The sequence below is a fragment of the Zosterops lateralis genome (assembly GCF_965231275.1).
Source record: "Zosterops lateralis genome assembly, chromosome: 8".
Lineage (NCBI taxonomy): Eukaryota > Metazoa > Chordata > Aves > Passeriformes > Zosteropidae > Zosterops > Zosterops lateralis.
Window position 1 is genome coordinate 15,499,339 of NC_139768.1, and position 18,613 is coordinate 15,517,951.

General features: G+C 53.8%; 1 protein-coding gene across 8 annotated transcripts in view; it reads right to left on the minus strand.

Annotated features, from left to right (window-relative positions):
- The window catches only part of SEMA4G (semaphorin 4G), a 129,819-nt gene that overhangs the window by 12,082 nt on the left and 99,124 nt on the right, over positions 1-18,613 (minus strand). For 6 of the 8 annotated variants that reach the window (XM_083866152.1, XM_083866160.1, XM_083866158.1 and 3 more), the window contains exons 1-2: positions 1,868-2,064; positions 1,042-1,253 (exon numbers count right to left, since the gene is read on the minus strand). The gene's annotated coding sequence lies outside the window, so the exon portion shown is untranslated. Of the gene's footprint in view, positions 1-1,041; positions 1,254-1,867; positions 2,065-6,581; positions 6,672-8,286; positions 8,367-18,613 lie in introns of those variants that run through there. The other 2 variants (XM_083866155.1, XM_083866154.1) reach the window with 2 other exon arrangements.

Genomic DNA, 18,613 nt, shown 5'->3' on the forward strand with positions numbered 1-18,613 from the left:
TTCACAGTCTCAACAACCTGGATCTGGCCAAAGAAACTGGCCAAAGGAAGGAGCCAAAACTGCCAAATGCCTCAACAGCGACTGCAGCAGGACATTCTGTGGGCACAGGAGCGTCTTCCCACTGCCCCATGGTCCTCCAAGTCACGAAACCTGGGAGCACAAGCTGTTTGCAAGTTGCAGTGCAGGGAAGCTGTGCTGTCTGTGGGGCTGACAAACATGGAGAGACCACAGACGGGGTCTTACAGGCCACCCATGGATGTTTCCTCATCAACACAGCTAAAAATTATGCCAGCTTTTTAATTTCAAAGGAACTCAGGAGAAAGAATGGAAGTGGTGGATGGGAGCAGCACTTCTCCAGCTTACCCTCAGCATCCATTCTGGATGACAGGACAGATTTGCAGAGTGGGATAAGACACTTCCCCATCCCACCCCTCCCTAGACAGCTTGTAGTTGTTCCACCAAGATCTAGTAAAGCCCAAGCAGGCTCCCAAAGTGGCTGCTGGACATATCCCCTCTCTCACGGGCTGTTCCTCTTGGCATCACAGACTACTACAAGCAAGCACTGCCGGTTTCCCAGTGGGAGATAGGGATTTCCAGTGGGTCTTCTCTGGGTTATGGAGCTGCAAAACAGCCTTAACAGAATCCCCATCAGGGACTGTACCAGAAGACACCAACTGCACTTTGCTTTTTTATGGCAGCCCAGCCTGGGCACACCAAACCCCATGCAGCCAATTCCACTCTAATCACTGGGGCCAGGCCTGGCACATCCCCCTGCAGCCACTCACATTCCCACTGTCACTGAACTGTTCTATCTTCCAGGAGACCCGCTCAAGTTGCCCTCAGGTTCAGCTGAAACAGCTCAACCCGTTCCAGGCACAGGCTGGGGGAAAGGCACCTGCCCCAGGGGATGAGGTGGGGAGAGGCTGCCAGGCGTGGGAACAGCCAGTAAGTTATGGGAAAGGAGCCATCCAGGGATGGGAGATGAGCCTAACCCCTGCGAGCGCAATGCATTTTGGGCCCCCTTCCCTGGAGGCGGCAGACCTTGGGTGGGAAATCCTGCGAGATGTGGGAAGAGGAGCCGGGATGGAGGTTGCCAGGCAACTTTAATTCAGTCCTTGACGAACTTCCAGCAATTGGATTCTGCTGCAGAGCCCAGCCAGCAAATGATAAAACATCAGATCCACACCAAGCCCATAGTGTCCATCTGTCCATTTGTTGGAGGAGTTTACTTCTGGCCTTATGCCCAGATTGCCCTGCAAAGAAAGACGTGGGTCCCCTGTGGCAGCACCCCAAAGGCCGTCCCAAAAAAAACTACTGTTCCCAGCACAGATTTGCAAGGCAGGATCTGACCCGTGGGACTGGGCTGGCGCTGCTGCACAGATATTTCTCAACCAGACAAGATTTTTGTCAACAACACAAGAAAAAAAATGCAAACTTGCCAAATGCCCTCCAGGAAGAGGGGACCCGTGCTGGGTCAGGGAAAGAAGGAGCACAGTGACCTCCTGGGAGCCCCTCCCTGGGTTTATTTTAGTTGTTTTCTTTAAACAAAACCATGCTTGACCCTGAGGTGCTTCAGCAGACACACACTAGAGCTTCCGCCATTCAGGAAGCAGATGTACTTCTCCTTTACCCAAATTTGGGATTTAGGCACTGAGAAAGGGAGGAAGAACTGCAACATCAGCTCCTCTCACAGAGTATACTTCCCTGCTCCCAATGCAAAGCCCCCATGCAGAGCACAGTCACCATGGAGCCAGGGAGGCGGGTGGCAGGCTCCTGCAGGCCATGGGAACAGGCTCCAAATTCCCACAGCACAGTCCCCACCAGCCACCAGCAGAGCCCAGCACATCCAGCAGAGGAGAGCACCCACCTCTGATCCCAGAAAGGTCACGGCAGGGAGGAGACATGTGAAGTAGCAAAGTGATGGATGGGAGAACGAGTAGGGACAGTCAAGGATGTGGGCCAGTTTAAGGGGAACCAGTGCCGGAGGGAGCCAAATATCCCTGGAAAGACAAGCTGAGCAGTCAGCAATAAAACTAACAACAGCCCAGTTTCCAACAGGTTTGCCCCCCCAGCACCACATCTTAATCAACATCCCCCTGCTGCGTTCCTGGGGGATGTTGCCCAACCCGCAAGGGGCAGGGTGTCCCCCCTGCATGGCTGCAGGGATCAGGGTGTATTAGCTTCTCCCAAGCTCCCTGTTTTCACTAATCTCACAAGAACTCGTTCCTCTCCTCCATCAGGTTGGGTCTGATGTGGAGCAGGAGGTTCAAAGGGGCTGCCAGGCAGTAACAGAACTCAGTGCCAGGTCCCCATGAGAGCTCTCCAGCCATTCTCCTCCAAACCCACCCAAAAAATTCCAACTGAGAAAATAAGGAAAACTGCTCTGCCCTGTGCCATGGCTGCCAGGCACAGAGACAGCTCCACTCCAGCTGCTCCTGACATGACACAAGCAGACAGCAAGAGCATAGTGCCCAGGACAGCAGAACAGATCACTTCCCCACTGCCCACCCTAATGAAAAACCCACCAACACTGTCTGTTTGTTGAAACAGCTCCTTGCCTGGATCCAGAGGCCTGGCCAGGTGATGGCCTGGAAGGGTGCAAGGAGTGGAGGCTGAAGGGCAAACCCTTGCAGCTCAGAGGTTGGACCAAGAGCACTGAGGGATGCCACAGCCCAGACCCAGAACCCCTGGACAGAGCAGCAAAACTCCCCTCACACAAGCAATTTCTCATGTGCTGGAGGCCATTAGCTCTTGCAGGACAGGAGTGAGGACACAATCCCTATGGCTCTTCCCTGTCACACAGCACATATCTCCCTTTTAGAAACGCCACAGCAGCAGCCCTGGGTTGACCTCACAGCCTGGGAGCACCTGAGTGTACAGCAGGGAGTCATGCAACAACCGGGAAGTGAAACCGGATGGTGCCGAGACTTGGTGGCCTCACTCTGACTTCAGCCACACGCCTCCAATCCAGGACGTGGGGGAGGCAGAGTGCAGCCATTGAGCCCTGGGATATGGGATGCAGATCCCTGGGGCTCTCACCTCCTCCATCATTAGGAAGAGGCAAGCTTGGTGCCAGCAACATCACCTCCAAACCCCAACACGTTCCATCTTTTTTTAATTTGCAGTGTGACAAGCTTCACGGCTGGCCGGCAGCCCCTCGGCAGCCTGGACAAACGAACAGACAGACAGCCCTCCACATCACAGCAAATTCTCCCAGCAAGGGGGCGTCTGCATCCAAGTGGCTCAGCGCTGGATGTGATCTGCAATTCAGCCTTCAAAGGCTTTGTGGCTGAAGCACATTGTCTCCTCAGCAGAAGCAGCAAAATAATTGTAGAATTAAATTCCTAGGAACAATTAGAAAGAAAACAAGAAAAAAAATCCCAACCCTAAATGTAAAAGGACATCTCAAAGCCAGCAGATTTCAGGGCTTTTTAAAGCATCTGAATCCATTAGCCCGTCCCTGCGGCTGCACTGTGTTTCATTTCACTGGGCTCATACAATGCAAGACACGGAATTAACTTGGGTGTTTGTTTAGAGCCGGTTTGTCTTCCAGTTAGTTTCCAAAGCCAGGTTTGGTTTCAAAGATGTTTCTTGGCAATGCCTGGGGTTCCCACCATCAGGACGGTGTGGGGCTTTCCCAAGGGGAAACAGAGGCTCAGAAATCACACACAACCTGGGGTCCCCTTGGAAGCAGGGGCAAGAGGTGGAGCAAAACCCAACTTGCCTGCAGTGAACATGGGGCTTTCTGCTGCAAGCCTGTTCCTCTCCCTTTTATTTATTCCAAAGATAAACTGTTTTCTTTTCCAAAGTCCAGCAAAACCAGATGACGGGAGCAGTTTTAGGGCTTCCAGTTTCAACAGTATCTTCTTGTTTCCTTTTCTTTCCCTCCAACAGAGCTTCAATTTGGGGTCAAACCCAATTTTGATGTTCCACTTTGCATTCAAAACTGCACAGCACAAAGCAGCAACATCTGGCCTTTCCCACAGTTGTTTGCATACCACCAGCTTTGCTGCCCCAAAATCAGATCCCCACATTATTTACATGGGCTGGGCTTTGCAACAGGCAAACAGTCACCCTCCATCAGGTAACAGAGGTGGGATTGTACCTGGAGGGATCTTTTAGACAACAAGAAAAGCAGAACCCAGAGCACACCCTGAATCACAAAGCTGCATCCCCACACTGCTCAGTTACTGGTGCCTGAAACCCTCGGCCTCCTCCATCTCTGAACAGCAGAGCTCAGGCCCCAGGAGGAAGGAGGGGGTGGCTTTGGTGATGACCTTGCTGTGGCAGAGCCCTCATGCTTGTAAATCACGAGGAGCTGGTGGCACAGCCAGCCAGGGAGGAATAGAGATGGCAGAGTTTCCTGCTAAAGCAGCAGCCAGGTAGGGAGCTCTCACCTTTGACCAGGAACAGGCACTCATCCAGCACCTCTCTCAGGGGGGTACATAAAAAAGTCTGGGGGCATCACCTCTCCCCTCCGAGAGGCAGCAGGCCCCCAGGACAGGCCCCCTCTCATAAAACTACCCATCACATGAGCTGCTTCCCAACAAATTGCATCGAGATGCCAAGCAGAGCCGGCGGGCAAGTGCAGGGAAATTCCCCACACTCGGCCAGGCAAGGCTGGCACCTCATCTCCACTGCCCTCCTGCACGGGGTGCAGCAGAGACCCCCTCACCAGCCTTGCTAAGCACACCTGGATGCTTTTTCCTGGCACATGACCTGCCAGATTTGCTGAATAAACCTCCCAGCTCCAGCAAACCCACTGCATTCCTGGTGGGTAAAGTGGTGAAATGTTCAAATAGATGTTGGAAAAGGCGGGGGGGATGGGGGGGGCTGGAGAACAAAGCCTCTCTGCAGGAGCTGAAAGGGCGGTTGGGATTTGGGGGTTTTTTTCCCCCCCTCAGGTTGCAACACAAAAACAAAGTCCTGATAGGGATCTCTCCTGCTGCATCCCTTTGGGCAGAGCAAGCCTGGCCAAACCAAGATGAAGCACAGACCTGTCCTGCAGGGCACACACGCAGCATCTGCGGCTGCCATGGTCACCCTGCCCGGGTTTGGGGTTCAGGTGGGGGGGGCCCCAACCAGCGCCTGCCGCAGGGGGAGGGAAAGCCGCCGGAGCCCGCAGTGGCAGGCCAAGTAGCACCAAAAATGCCGCTGTTGTTATTAATAATTTCCCTGCATCTGAGCAGAGCTGCACTCCTCATCCATTTTGGGAAGCCTCTTTGCCTTAGGAAACTGGGGTTTTTTTGACACCCAAAGAGCCTTTTCACGGTTCCCCCTCCCACTTTATGCTCTTGGTTAAAAGGCCAGGCACAAGTCACTGGTCCACCTGGGCACTGATGGAGAGAGAAAAGAGAGCCCCAAATTCCAGTGCTGCAGGTACTTTCTACCTTTGGATTGGCACAAAGATACAGAGAGGCCCCCAGTGCAGCCTGGTCTGCTTTGCCTGGGGGCCATCTGCAGCCCCCACAGCAACGCATCCCAAGGAGGTGAATCTGAACGATTCTGTGGCTCAGACAAGCCACATTCCGTGACCACCCCCTGATTTCCAGAGGGAAGAAGAGGGGGCAGGGATTGCACTGCACCACCTTCATCGGTTTAAGTACCTCATCCCAGCCATCTGAAACACCAGCTGACCTGAGGCAATGCTCAGCCTTCCCAAACACCCCCAGCAGTTCTCATCCCTACAGAGCCCTGATCCCCACAGCCTGCTGGGGAAGGAAAGGGCTCTGTATCCAGCCCTCCCTGACCAGAGCTTGTGCTCTGTCTGTCTGCAACTCCTATCGTCGTGTTCCCTCACACCACCAGCATGTTCCCTCGTCACTCCTACCCAGGTCCCCCAGAGTCACCCCAGAGCCCAAACCTGTCCCCAAACAAAGCTCCTGCACTGTCACCAGATCCAGCATATCCCACCTCCCCTCCTGCTCATCATCCCCAAATCCCCACCTGCACCAGACCTACCCTGAACCCCTCTCCATGCCGCTTCCAAGGTTCTGCCCTCCTGTTTCCCCCAGCGCATTTTTTTCAACCACAGCAGGTCAGAACCCTGCTCCCCTTTCTCCGGACCCTTTCTGTGAGCAGCAACCACAACAAGAACCCCAGATCCTGCCTGCAGACTCAGCTCCCGGATCCAGCACCCGAGCAGACAGAAACAGCCTTCCAAATCCTGCCTGTGGACCGGGACCAAGACCCGGCGCTCCAGATCCAACAACCCAACCCTGCCTGTGGATTCAGCGCCCCTAATCCTGCCTGCGGACTCAGCAGCTGGGATCCATAACCCCAAACCCTGCCTGCAGACCCAGCCCCGACCCTGAGGCAGCACCCCAGGACCCCCCAAGCGATTCAGCCCCCGCACCCAGCACAGCACTCCAGATCCTGCCCGTTGGCTGAGCCCCCAGCCCCAGCCCTGCGCACACAGAACCCGCGCCCAGCCGCCCGACCCAGCCCCAGCCGCCCGACCCGGCTTCCCGCAGGCTGCCGGCGCTCCTGGCTCCCAAACCCAGCGCCCCCCTGGCCCGCGGACCCGCACCCGCCCCGCCCGGCAGCTCTGCTGGCGCCCCCCGCGTCCCCTCGGTACTTGCCTGGTGCGGTGCGGTGGCGCAGCAGGTGCGGGCACGGCCGGGAAGGGCAGGGTCCGGCTGGGTACGGCAGCGGGGCTCGGCACGGCTCGGCTCGGCACAGCACGGCTCGGCTCGGCTCGGCAGCGCAGCCCGGCTGTGCGCGGCCCCCCCGCACCGCCCCCTGCCGGCAGCGCCCTGCGCCGGGCCGCCAGCACAGCCCGCAGCCAGCGGCCGCCGGCCTGGGGCCGCCAGGAGGAGAGGAGGAGGAGAGGAAGAGAGGAAGAGGAGGAGGAGGGGAGCGGAGCAGAGCCGCCCCTGCCTGCGTCGCGTGGAAGCAGGTGGCAGCATGTCCCTCGGCAGAGTCGGGATGCTGCCGTGCAGCCCCTGGCCGGCCCCCAACATGTAGGGTGTTGGGCTGAGGGTTCACTCAGCACGGGGGATTTGGGTGATGCAGTCCCCAAAAGGCCCTTGTGAATGCTCTTTGCAAAGTCAGGGAGGCAAAGGGCCGGTATTGAGGACTTGAGATTTAAAAAGCGTGACTAAACACAGATAAGGATAATCCTACTCCTCCAGCACAGCGAGCACATGCTACCAGTGCCATCATGCCACAGTACCATCAGAGCCACCAGTGTCAGCACAGCACAGCCCTCGGCCAGTACCAGGGTGCTCACTAAGGTTTCTTGCCCCTCAAAGTCACCCCAGAATCCTGCAGTGCAGGCCTGAGTCAGGCACTGTGCCCCATCTTCTCTCTGCTCTCAGCACATGTCTCGCCATTCACCCATGGCGGAAGGTTGTTTGGAAACACAGGCAGGTAATGGTTTCTCTGGGGCCCTGTGTGGAGCCTTTTTATCCTGGGTGGCTTCTGCAGCTCCTCCCCCTGTGGAGGAGCAGCCAGGTCCAGGCTTGTGTTTGCTTTCCTTTCGTAAGCTTCCAGCACCTGGCCAACCCTCCCTCTCAGCCCTCACAGCGGCAGCAGGCCTCCTGAAAGCAAAACTCTGAGCCAACACTGTGTGTAATCAGCAGGTTGGATCTAGGGCAGTTGGAAATCAGCTGGAGCAGGAGGTGGGGAAGTGCTGTACCTGTGTACACTGGATTACAGCTCTCTCAGAGCTGGCAGGGTGGCCATGGGATGCCAGCCCACGGTTACAAAGCCTGTGGTGCCCAGTCACAGCACCATCACCTCTGGATACCAGTTCATCCCCTCCACTCCACACCAACCTCTCCCAGGGGTGGGGTCTCCAGGAGGGGGACAAAGGCCAACCCAACCCCACACCCTGCAGACCTGGAGCCAGACCCACAACAGGGTATAGGGTTGAGCAGGTTGTGCTACAGCTGCTGAGCATTGTCTGGGGATGAGGGTCAGCTCTAGTGCAGATTCCACCACCTTCTGGACCTTTAGAGTCAATAAAGATGGCAAGGCCAGGGTGTTCCTGTGGAGAGCCTCACTAATATGCCATTCTCAAGGCCTCTGACTGCCAGGATCCAACTTCCTACAAACACTGTACATGGGAGGGAGGATAACAGAAATTTGAATCCCCCCAGTCCTCACCCACCAATGAGCCTGAGCTGAAGGGGGCTCATCTGAGTTCTCCTGGTGACAGGTGGCTCTGTCACCCTCGCACACACTCCCCAGGCAGCCACCACCCCCTCACCCAGCATATCCCAGGACACATTCCCTGTCCCCACTCTCAGAGCAGACCTACCCACCACCTCAAGCACTCCTTACCTTCCCGTCCTCGCCTGCTGTGTGCTCCAGAGTCTAATTACCATTTCCTCCTGTCCTTGGGCAAACCCCAGCGTCTCCTCCAAACCTCACTTTGCCTCGCCCCTCTGCCCATCCTGCGGAAGTGGGAGGCCCATGCACTGGGAGCCAGGCAGGGATGTTTTTGGCCAGCCTGTCTTACCTAGGTATGGAGTGTTCAGGTGCTGCAAGGCAGCTGGTCCTCCACAGCCTCTCCAAACCCCCTACCCTAGCAGAGGCACAGCTTGAGGCTGTGGGGCCAGTTATGGGGAGAACTGATCCATGAGCGCTGGGAAAGGGGGTGCCAGGGCTGGGACAGGGCTGCCCAAAGCTCCCCCTTATCCAAGGCACTGTGCCCATCCCATCCTGCAACAGCACTCCCTGCCTCCCACATGGCTGGAAGCCGAACCCAGCACAATTTGGAGCTTCGTTAGCTGCTGGCCTTGCAGTAGGATAATTAGTGTGTGAGTGCAGAGCAAGCCGAGCCTGGCGCGACCAGCACTGCGCTTTTGCAGGCCCGAGCTTGCGAGGCTTTAATTAATTAACACGAGTCATTGGCAGCTGGAAACAGATCTATTTTCAGAGCTTTGCCTGCTCTGCTGCCCCCATGAGATTAACTGAAGGAATTTAGGGCTCCAGAAGGTTGAAGGCCAGGGCCTTCCTCCTCTTTGCTTGGCTTTCCCAAGAGTCAGAGCGGGCTCCAGGCAGCAGGAGCCCAAACAGACCCAACCCTCTCCTGTATTTTCGTCTCTCATATCCACAGGTTGGTTCTGCCAAGCAGGGAGGTCTGGCTCCCGCTTCAACCCTACCTCAGAGCCAGGAAGGTGCTAGAAGGGGAATTTCTTATTGGGGCAGCTCTAGAATCATTAAGGTTGGAAGTGATCTCCAAGATCATTGAGTCCAACCTTTGACAGAACAACACTTGGTCAATAAAACCACAGCACCAAGTGCCATGTTCAGTCAATTCTTGAACATTTTCAGGGATGGTGACCCCACCACTTCCCTGAGCAGTCCATGCCAATACTTTAACACACAGAGAATGAATTCTTCATGATATCCAATTTCAACCTCCACTGGTGCAGCCTGAGGCCATTTCCTCTTGTCCTGTTACTTGGGAGAAGAGACTGACCCTCACCTTGCTACAGCCTCCTCTCAGGTAACTGTAGAGAGTGACATGGTCACCCCACAACATCCTTTTATTCAGGTAAACAACCCCAGCTCCATCATATGCTCCTCATAGGATTCACAGCCCTACAACTCCAATCCCAGCCCAGGGGACCCTTTGAGTCATGACAGGGTGCCTTGGGAAACCCCCCTACCCTAAACCATCCCAGATTTTATCTGTAATGCTCTCTCCCTGTTACTGCAAACAGCCTTTAGGAAAAGGAAATGCTTTCATGCTCTCATCACCAGCCCAGAGACTGGTTACTGTTTAATTTCTTCTTGTTGTCACTCAAACACTGTGTCCCACAGAGAGAGTCCCATGTAGAGCAGGCTCTGCCATGTCACAGCCCCATCTGTTCGTGGGCCAGGTGCCCAGCACAGCACAGCCCCACCACTCCTGCACATGGCAAAACCAGGCAGATGCCAACAGCCAGCCTTTTTGGGTTCACCTGTTTCTGCCACACAACTCTACCCATGGCAGTGAGTAGAAAAGCTCCCAGAGAGCCCCTTTCACCCCTCAGATGCCCAGGGAGCCAGGGCAAAGTCATGGCAGCTCTCATGTTTCACTTGGCACCACACCCCCAATGCCAGCCGGCATCCCAAATGATGCGAGGAATTATAACAGGGCCACGACACCGTGAAATATTGATGGGATTAGCACGGATCAGCTCTCCCAGCACACATGCCGAGCCTGGGAGACAGCGACCTGCCCGCACTCAGGTTGCAGCTCAGCACCCGGGGCGGCAGCGCTGCCGGGCTCTCCCTGCCAGACACACTTCCCCAGCCACCGCCAGCCGCCAGCCTTCCTGGAGGGACACACAGACCCCCTCAGAGCACACAACGACGTCATTTAAGGTGCTTAATGCATGACACTGCTCTGCATCAAGTGCCTCAAGTCAGCTGGGGATGAACAATTGTCTGGCTTGGCTGTAGCTCGGCACCAATTGTCACCCTGGGCCCCGAGGGACCCTCACCCTGCCTGCAGTCCCAAAGCGTGCCAGCCCCCAGGCTCCAGCCCTCTTGCCCCCTCTCAGGCTTATCCTGCACAGCCAAGACCTTTGTGGATGTCCCACACATAGGGGTGACTGTCAGAAGACCCCCACACTCCCCACTGCTGTATGTCCCCTCTACCACTACTGGGGACCAGGTTTGGTCAGACAGAGGATTTCATTGTGGCTCACAGAGGTGTAAATACAAACAACTTAGCAGGATCAAATAGCAGCCAGGATTAAGTTAGAAATACACTGGCAGGGTGCACACCATGGGAGCAGCATGCCACAAAGGGCTCTGTTCTGGAATTGCTGCAGTAACAGGGCATTAGTGCCTATCAAACCTATGGGGTTGACCAGGATCCTCAGCCTTTGGTAGGAAACTGCTTCCTAAGGCAGGCCTGGCTTCTGCTCAGCAATACCTGCAGCCTGTCTTTCCCTTGCCCCAGGTAAGAAAAGTAAGATAAAACTCCAGATCTGGGATTTGGTTTGCCAGCCTCTGTGGTCCGAGAGGCAGCAGGCATCCAACCATTTCAAGCTCCTCTCCAGACTGGTTTCAAAGCCAGCTGGGAGTTACAAAATCACGGTGCTCCAGCCGCTGGGGCTTTACGAAACCCACAAAAGAGTTGTGAAACTCAGGCTAAGGCCATGCCAGCCCACACCGCAGTGAGAGGCTTGTTATAAAGTCAAAACCACCAGCGGAAAAACGGGTACTTTCCCCTTCTGACATGAGAAAGTAACAAGCAAAACAGCCTTTTTCCAGGCCCCTCTATCCCTCAGCTACGCTGTGAGACCTGCATTGCTGCTTTACCTGCCTCCATGGAAAAAGAGCCCAATGGGGAGCGCACCAGCTCCACACATGGGGGAGTCTCACTGCTCCAGCACCCACCACCTCAACAGGCTCCTTTGCCCACTGTGGGAGCAGCCTGCCCAGATTCCAGAGCTGTGTGAAGCAGAGGAACAGAAAAGACCCCATGGTGTTGCCTGGACTCTGACAGCAGCACTTGGGGCTTCCCAGCAGCTGAGTACACATTCACCAGGCTTGGCTTTGTTTCTTGAGAGCGTCATGGACTCGTCAAGCCAAGCGTGATGCTCCAAAGATTAGCCCCGGGAAAAAAAAATATTCCAGTGGGCACAGAGCATGAAAGGCTTGGGAGCCTCTTCCCTTCTAGTCATTGAGCAAACTTTCCAAACCACTGTTTCTTCAGGCTCAGAGCCAGCAGGGAAAATTACAATTGCAGAAGAATTTGTCTGAGAAAGTTATAAGGAGATGGAAAAAGGCAGGGGCAGACCAGAAGAGCCAGCCTGTGCTGCAGCCCCTCCAGCCCAAGGCTCAGCTTCAGGGAAGAATGGGATTTTTCCCCCCAGCTCAGTATAGCAGAGTTGCTGCCTCGATTTCCTGCAAGATCACATGCTGCGTTTCTCCTCCCATAAATGTTTGGCAGTGGAAATTGGGATGTTCTGCCCAAGGCCATTTGTTGATGAAGGCTGCCAGGTGCCGGCAGCCCCAGCCGCAGAGCCAAGCACCGTGCCAGGGCAGATCTTCTCAAGGGAGAAGCAGCTGAGTCACAGCAGCCTCCGATCCGTTCCCACAAGCCCGGCTGCAAGAGACGCACGGGAGTTCACGGAGGACAGGCGCTCACACAGGGAGCTGGCAGGATTTGGTTTGCTTGTCTGCAAACCTCTCTAAGCCAACGGAAAGCATCTCCCTGGCTCAGGATCTGTCGGCAGCGTGCCCTCAGGGAAGGGCTGGTGAGACTGCGGGAGGGCAGGGTCCTGACCTGCCTTTCAACCAGGCAGAGCTGCTTTGGGATCCTCCTGCACCATGGGGGGGAAAAGCCTGCAGGCACTGGGACTTCCATTTCAAAAAACAGAGTTTTGCAGCTCATTGTAGGGTCTTGTCCCAGGTCTGGGGCAGGAGCAGGACAAAGGTGGCTGCAGACAGGGAAGAGACAGAGGCATAGCTCCAGGAGAAGTGACTTGCTGGGCTGGATGATGACAACCCCTCTGCCCATCATCCCAGCTGCTCCCAGTAAAAGCAGGCAGGCTCCAGCCTGGCCAGGGAGCACAGGGGTGTCTCTCTCTGTTTCTGCAGTGCGGCACAGACCCCTACATTTTCCCCTGCATGGCAGGCCAGGTCCCTGCAACACACTGCCTAGAGCAGTAACACAAATACCTGGGGTTGCATGAGGGATGGGGTAAGACCAGTGGCTATTAAAAGCTGCCCTTTTGGGGTGAGCCAACCCGCACACCCCCAGAGCTAAAGCCAGGAAAGTGCAGGTTGGCCCCCAGCATCCACCCTCTGGACCAAGCCACCAGACAGGATCCATGTCCCCATGGCTTCACCTTTTTGCTCTCTGTGTCATCCAAGCAACCTCTGTCCCAGCCCTGCCTCCTCCAGCCAAATGCTTGGATGACCCGTAGGCATCCTACCCCTCCTTCCCAGGCACCAAACCCCTACACTGCTGTCTCTGTCACCAAAGAAGAAACAACCTCAGCAGTGCAGTAAATAACACCCCCCACACACAGCAGAGCACTGGCAAGCAGAGATGGGCACATCCATCACTCTCACAGTTTTTCTTCAGCTCTGACACTTTGATAGGGGCGAGGGGGTGGGGAAGGAAAGTAGCTTCCAAAATTTATGAGCTAGGATTTAAAAATATAGTCTCCCAGAAGCACTGCAAAACCCAGAGATGGTGAAACCAACTGGCTTAGAAGTTGCCTTTAGAAACAAATGCAAAAAGCTGTGCCTGCCTTGGGAAGAGGGATTCGAGAGACCTGCACAGCTGATGTCACAAACCACGTCCCTCCCCCGTGGGATCATTTTGCAAGTCACAGCTCTCCGTGCCATGCATCACAAGTAAAGTGAAAGGCAGAGGTAACAAATGATGGGTTAAAAATCCCTCCAGCCCAACAGTAATGTCACCCTCAGTGCAGACAGGATTTGGACTGTCACCTTCAGTCTCCCAGAGTTTCTCCTCTACGTCCCTTACCTTCCACTCGTACATGCAAGCCCGCCTTCCAGCCCTTCTGGAAACAGATCTCCTTTATGCAAAGAAAAGAGCTTGTAGCTGCAAATTTAGCTGAAAACATCTCTGCCAAAGGGAATCACGTATCAAATAATAAAGCCAAATGAATGTCAGGAAGAGCAACCACAATATTGGAGTCCTTAGTCTTTACAAATGGACTGTCCCTCAGCAGGGTGCTGCAGAATGAACAGCTGAAAAATGTTACCAGTCATTAAAAACATCTAAAAGTAATTTAGCCTGAGTGACAATGATGCTCAAAGCAAGTTGTTTGTCTGCAGAGATAAAAGGAGCTATTTCAAGCTTGCTTTTGGTTGTAGTTTTCTGTTAAAGTCAGAAAGGACTGAAAAACGCTGAGCTGACAGCCTTGCCAGCAGAGCCTTGGTGCTGTGGCAGTGCTGTGGGGAGCATCACCATGACTTGCTCTGATCCCCCCTGCCATCATTCTCCCATATTCCCTGGAAGGATGCTCAGAATGGTGCAGGAAGATGGTCCCCGGGGCCACCACAGCATCTCTGCTGCATTACAGTGCCATTTAAGATGATGATTTTGCTATGGAAACATCTCCCTCCTAACAACGGATCTGTCAGCACGTGTCCCAAAAGCAGACCAGCATTCATTACAGGATAATTTTTGCTTTCCTTTGATGGAGGCTAGGGACTTATCCTTCCCATGCTTTTCTTAAAAAAAAAAAATCAAAAACAAACAAACAAAAACACAAAAAAAGACCCCAACAAAACCGAACACAAATATCTGGGTTCACCCATTAACAGCATGGCATGAGCCCAGGGTTCCTCTAAAATTTCCTCATAAGCATATTTTTGGTGGGCTCTTTGGATACACAGAGCATTTCAAATGCCCAGTGTTAAATATTTCAGGTGAAACATAACCCTTGTAAGTGCAGCCAGCCTTACTCTGAAGCTCCAATTCAGGGAAATTTCCCAGCAGCCTTCAGGAATTGATTTGCTTCTTGCTGGTACCTTCTCTCTGTGCTGTTCAACTGAGTTAATGTATTCCAAAACCTGATTTTTTTTTTCCCTCCCCCTACATAATCAGATTTTTGGAGGCTGCAGTGAGATGCCTTACAAGCAGTTTTTGTCCTTAGGTGTTTTCTGAGCTGGCTGCATCCATCACATCCTGGTGCTTTAGCACATCTCTGTAAGGACGGTTCATTCGAGAGTCAGCTGAAGTCCTTTAATTCATGTTCCTGCATATCCATATAGTTAATATACCTTTATTAAAAGAAAAAGGGAAAAAAAAAAAAAAAAAGGAGAGGAGAGGAGCTATTAAGAAGGACAGTGTCAAGGCCAGCAGAGCAAGTGCTGGAGGGCTGGGTTAATGAGCTGCGTGGTTGCTGCTGTCCAAGTGCCCAGGCTGGCTGGAGCCAGGAGCTGCTGCCCCAGCAGGGCTGACTCAGTCCTTCACTGGGCAGACAAAGGCTGCAGGGCCCTGCATCCCCCTTTGGAGTAGTCCCTTTGCTTTGGTGTCCATGGTTAACCTCACTTGCTCCAGCCTCCTCCCTGGTATTTTACAGAGGAGGGGCCCTGCATGTGTTCAGCTTGGGCCAAGCCCCCTGCCCGGCCCAAGCTGCATTCCTGTGCTTTGGGGAGAAGGTGAAACACGAATATGGATAAACAGATTTGCCCTCACATCTCACAGGAACTCCACTCCGTTCAGTCCTGTGGGCTGGACAAGGACACTGCCTCCCCTGCTGCCTGTGCCAGCAAGGTCACTGAGCTGTGCCCTGGCAAGGACACTTCCAAGGAGAGGGAGCAGGGATTTGCAAGACACTCATCACAATCATTTATTCTTGTCATTTCTGACCCTCAGGGTAGGAAGAACATCAGAGCACTGCAGGCACAAAACAACAAGCTTTGTAGGTCATATCAGCGTGTAAAGTACCACTAGGAACCACAGCACGAAGCATGAATAATGCTTCCTTTATTCCATCATATACCTCAACGCCCTTTAAATAAATGCAAATGGTTTTTTGTGGACAAGGTTTGTACGAGATGCCTGCTCGGGGACTCAGGGCTGAAATGGAGCTGGAGCAGTAATTTTGCTCTCTCTCCTGACAAGTCAGAGTGTCCACAGCACTATCTGATAGGCTTAGTGACAGTCCAAGCCAAACCAGGCAAAAGAGCCAGGAGAACACTGTAAATCTTCCTCGCAGAGATTTATACTCTGCCCATTAAACCAGAACCACAAAACACATGTCCTTCCCTGCTACCCTCCTCCCTCTGAAGGACACCAAGGCAGGAAAAAACTTTGAAGGACTCCAAGCCTGGAAAGGGACCTTCAAGAGCCAATTGCATCGTTTCTGAAAAGCCACCTACAGTCAGCCTCGATGGCTTAAATCCTAAAATCCTTTCAGCAAATTATGACCTCGATTGCTAAAAATGATCAGATAACGCAAAGGCAGAGAGAGATGCGCAGTGAGTCATCGCCCCCGAGCACTTGAACTCCCTTTGGTCTCAGCCGGAGTGGGGTGAGGTTGCCCCCAAGAGGCAAATCTGACACAGCAAGTAGAGAGGGAAAATGCTGAACTGTGCTCTGGAGGTACCACAGTAAAAATAGGAAGGATTTTTTTTTTTTTTTTAATCTCCTCTCCTGTTATTTGTACTTCTCTCTAGCTGCAAACATCTATAGACCGGGTGGGAGGGGAGAGGAAGGAGGTCAGCTCTGGCATGTGGTTGGCTGTGTTCTGCTGGAGCTCCTGAACCACACAACTCGTTCTCCTAGTCTCACTCACAGGGTCATTAGAAAGATCAAAAAATGTCACTGAGTTTTCTTCAGCCAAATGAAACATTTGATCCCATACACCTCACTAGGCTCCTTCAGAGCAAGGGCTGGCACCACCTTCAACAGCAACTTCTGTCTCAGGAGTGGATGGAGAGACACAATGGTGGACACCACGGACAGTCTGGAAACTGAGATGACATGAAAGCCCTCAGCTGTTCACATAAAGCATACAGGCAGTAACACCACACTGGACCAAATCCTAGCGCCCTGCAGGGGGTGAAGGAACAGGACAGACATCTGTGATATCTCCCCAGCACATGCTCCACCCTCCAGGGGATCAGCAGCCTGGAGCTTTCTCAGCCAGGGAGAACCACTTTCATTTCACAGACCCCCGCTGCATTTTTCTGCCATAAAATGCTCTTTGAACCTCTAAGCTTTTAGCATCCACAACATCCTGAGGCAAGCAGATCCCCAGCTCCTGTCTCCTTTTGTTTGCTTTGAGCTTTCCTGCTAATAAAAGAACCAGGGAGTCTGAAGCCATATTACAGAGCGCCATTGAACGGCTTCTCCTTATTTGCCCTTTTTCAGGCCATTTGATTGTTGAGCTCTCCATCTTACTTTCCAACATTACAACTATTTCAGAGACATGCAGCCGACTCAGGGCCACTACAATTTATTCCTGTCCTTTACACACAGAGACTCCCTCACAAAGGGCTAAACCTGTGATATAACCACGGATTTACCCATTCCTGCAGCTGCTTTTCAAGAGGACACAGTTTAAACCCCCAAGCTGAGACGCACCCGGGGTACTCACTGCTCCGGCACCAGGCTCCTCGTGTGTCCCCCTGTCCTGCTCAGCCGGAGAACATTCCCGCATCCCCAGCTCGAGCCCCTGCCGCAGCACCTCAGCTCCCTGTCAGCTCCAAACTGGAAGCGTCATCTCCAAAATTACTGTTGCGCTGGCTCCTGCCAGACTCTTAATTAGAGGAAGGCTGACACAGTTTCTCAGCAAACGGCGTTCGCATACTGCGGGAAAAAACAGAATGAGGGCAAGAGGAAAAATGAGCTAATCGGGGAAAATCAGCTGGAGGGAAAAACACATTGTGTTGCGCAAACCTTACCATAACAATGCCGGAGCACAAAATACTGGGGGGGAAAAAATGGGTTAGTACACAGGGGAGGCTGGCAGCGCTTCACAAAGGTGGAGGAGAGCTGATATGCAGCGCAGCATCTCAGCATCCTCACCTGGCAGGCCTCTCCTCGCAGCCTGGTCAGGGCAAAGGGGACACGCTCAGTTTCCAGCAGGCAGATCAACGTGTCTGAGAGCCTGAATGATGCCGTCTCTGGAGCCCATGGCTGCTCTGCATGATTTACACTGCCTTTATAAAAGCCCGCAGTGTGAATAAAGCATGAAACTGAATGCCTTGCCCCCCTCTCCCCACCACTGTCCCTGGCAGCTTGAAGCTATTGTTTTTATTCCAGCTGCAGCCTGGCGGTCAGTCCGGAGAGGAGAGGAGAGGAGAGGAGAGGAGAGGAGAGGAGAGGAGAGGAGAGGAGAGGAGAGGAGAGGAGAGGAGAGGAGAGGAGAGGAGAGGAGAGGAGAGGAGAGGAGAGGAGAGGAGAGGAGAGGAGAGGAGAGGAGAGGAGAGGAGAGGAGAGGAGAGGAGAGGAGAGGAGAGGAGAGGAGAGGAGAGGAGAGGAGAGGAGAGGAACCCTCTGCTGCTGCATCTGCTCCGAGAGCAAAGAGTTTCATCCAGTCCCGGGAGAAGAAAGGCTGAGACCCAGAGGCAAAGCCCTGGAGCCTAAGCCCAAGCCCCAGCTCACAGCTCGGGTGAAGGACTCGCCCCGTAGCACAAAAGCGGCACAAATCCATTTACCCTTTCTGCTTCTCTCGGCGAGAGAGAAGGAGCATCGCTCGCCCGGCTCCAGGCAGCCCCAGCTGCAAATGCAAACCCAAAGGGAAGCACTGGGACAAGGGTGTGTGAAAATGGCCCCTTTATCCGCCCCTGCACACCATACGGGCCAAACCTGCCTTGAAAAGCTTTAGGCTGATGGTAAAGGCTTTGATGACAACGAAGGGAACAATTCCAGCGGAGTTTCCATCCCCTCCCCTGTGGCCTCCCTGCAGGGAACTGGGAGGAGGCAGGAAAGCTGAAGGAGGTGAAACATCAGCAGCAGCTCAACCACGCAGAGACAAGGGAGGCATTCAAAAAAGTACAACGTATCCGAACGCCACTTAAAAGCAACCTGAAAGTATAGGACGGGCTTTCTCCAAACCAATACAAAACATCAAGATGGGAAGACGCGACTGCTTTTCTTCTCTCACCACCCAGCCTTGCTTTTGATACCAGATAAAACACTCCCTTTCAAATTCCCGCAAAGGCGAGGAAG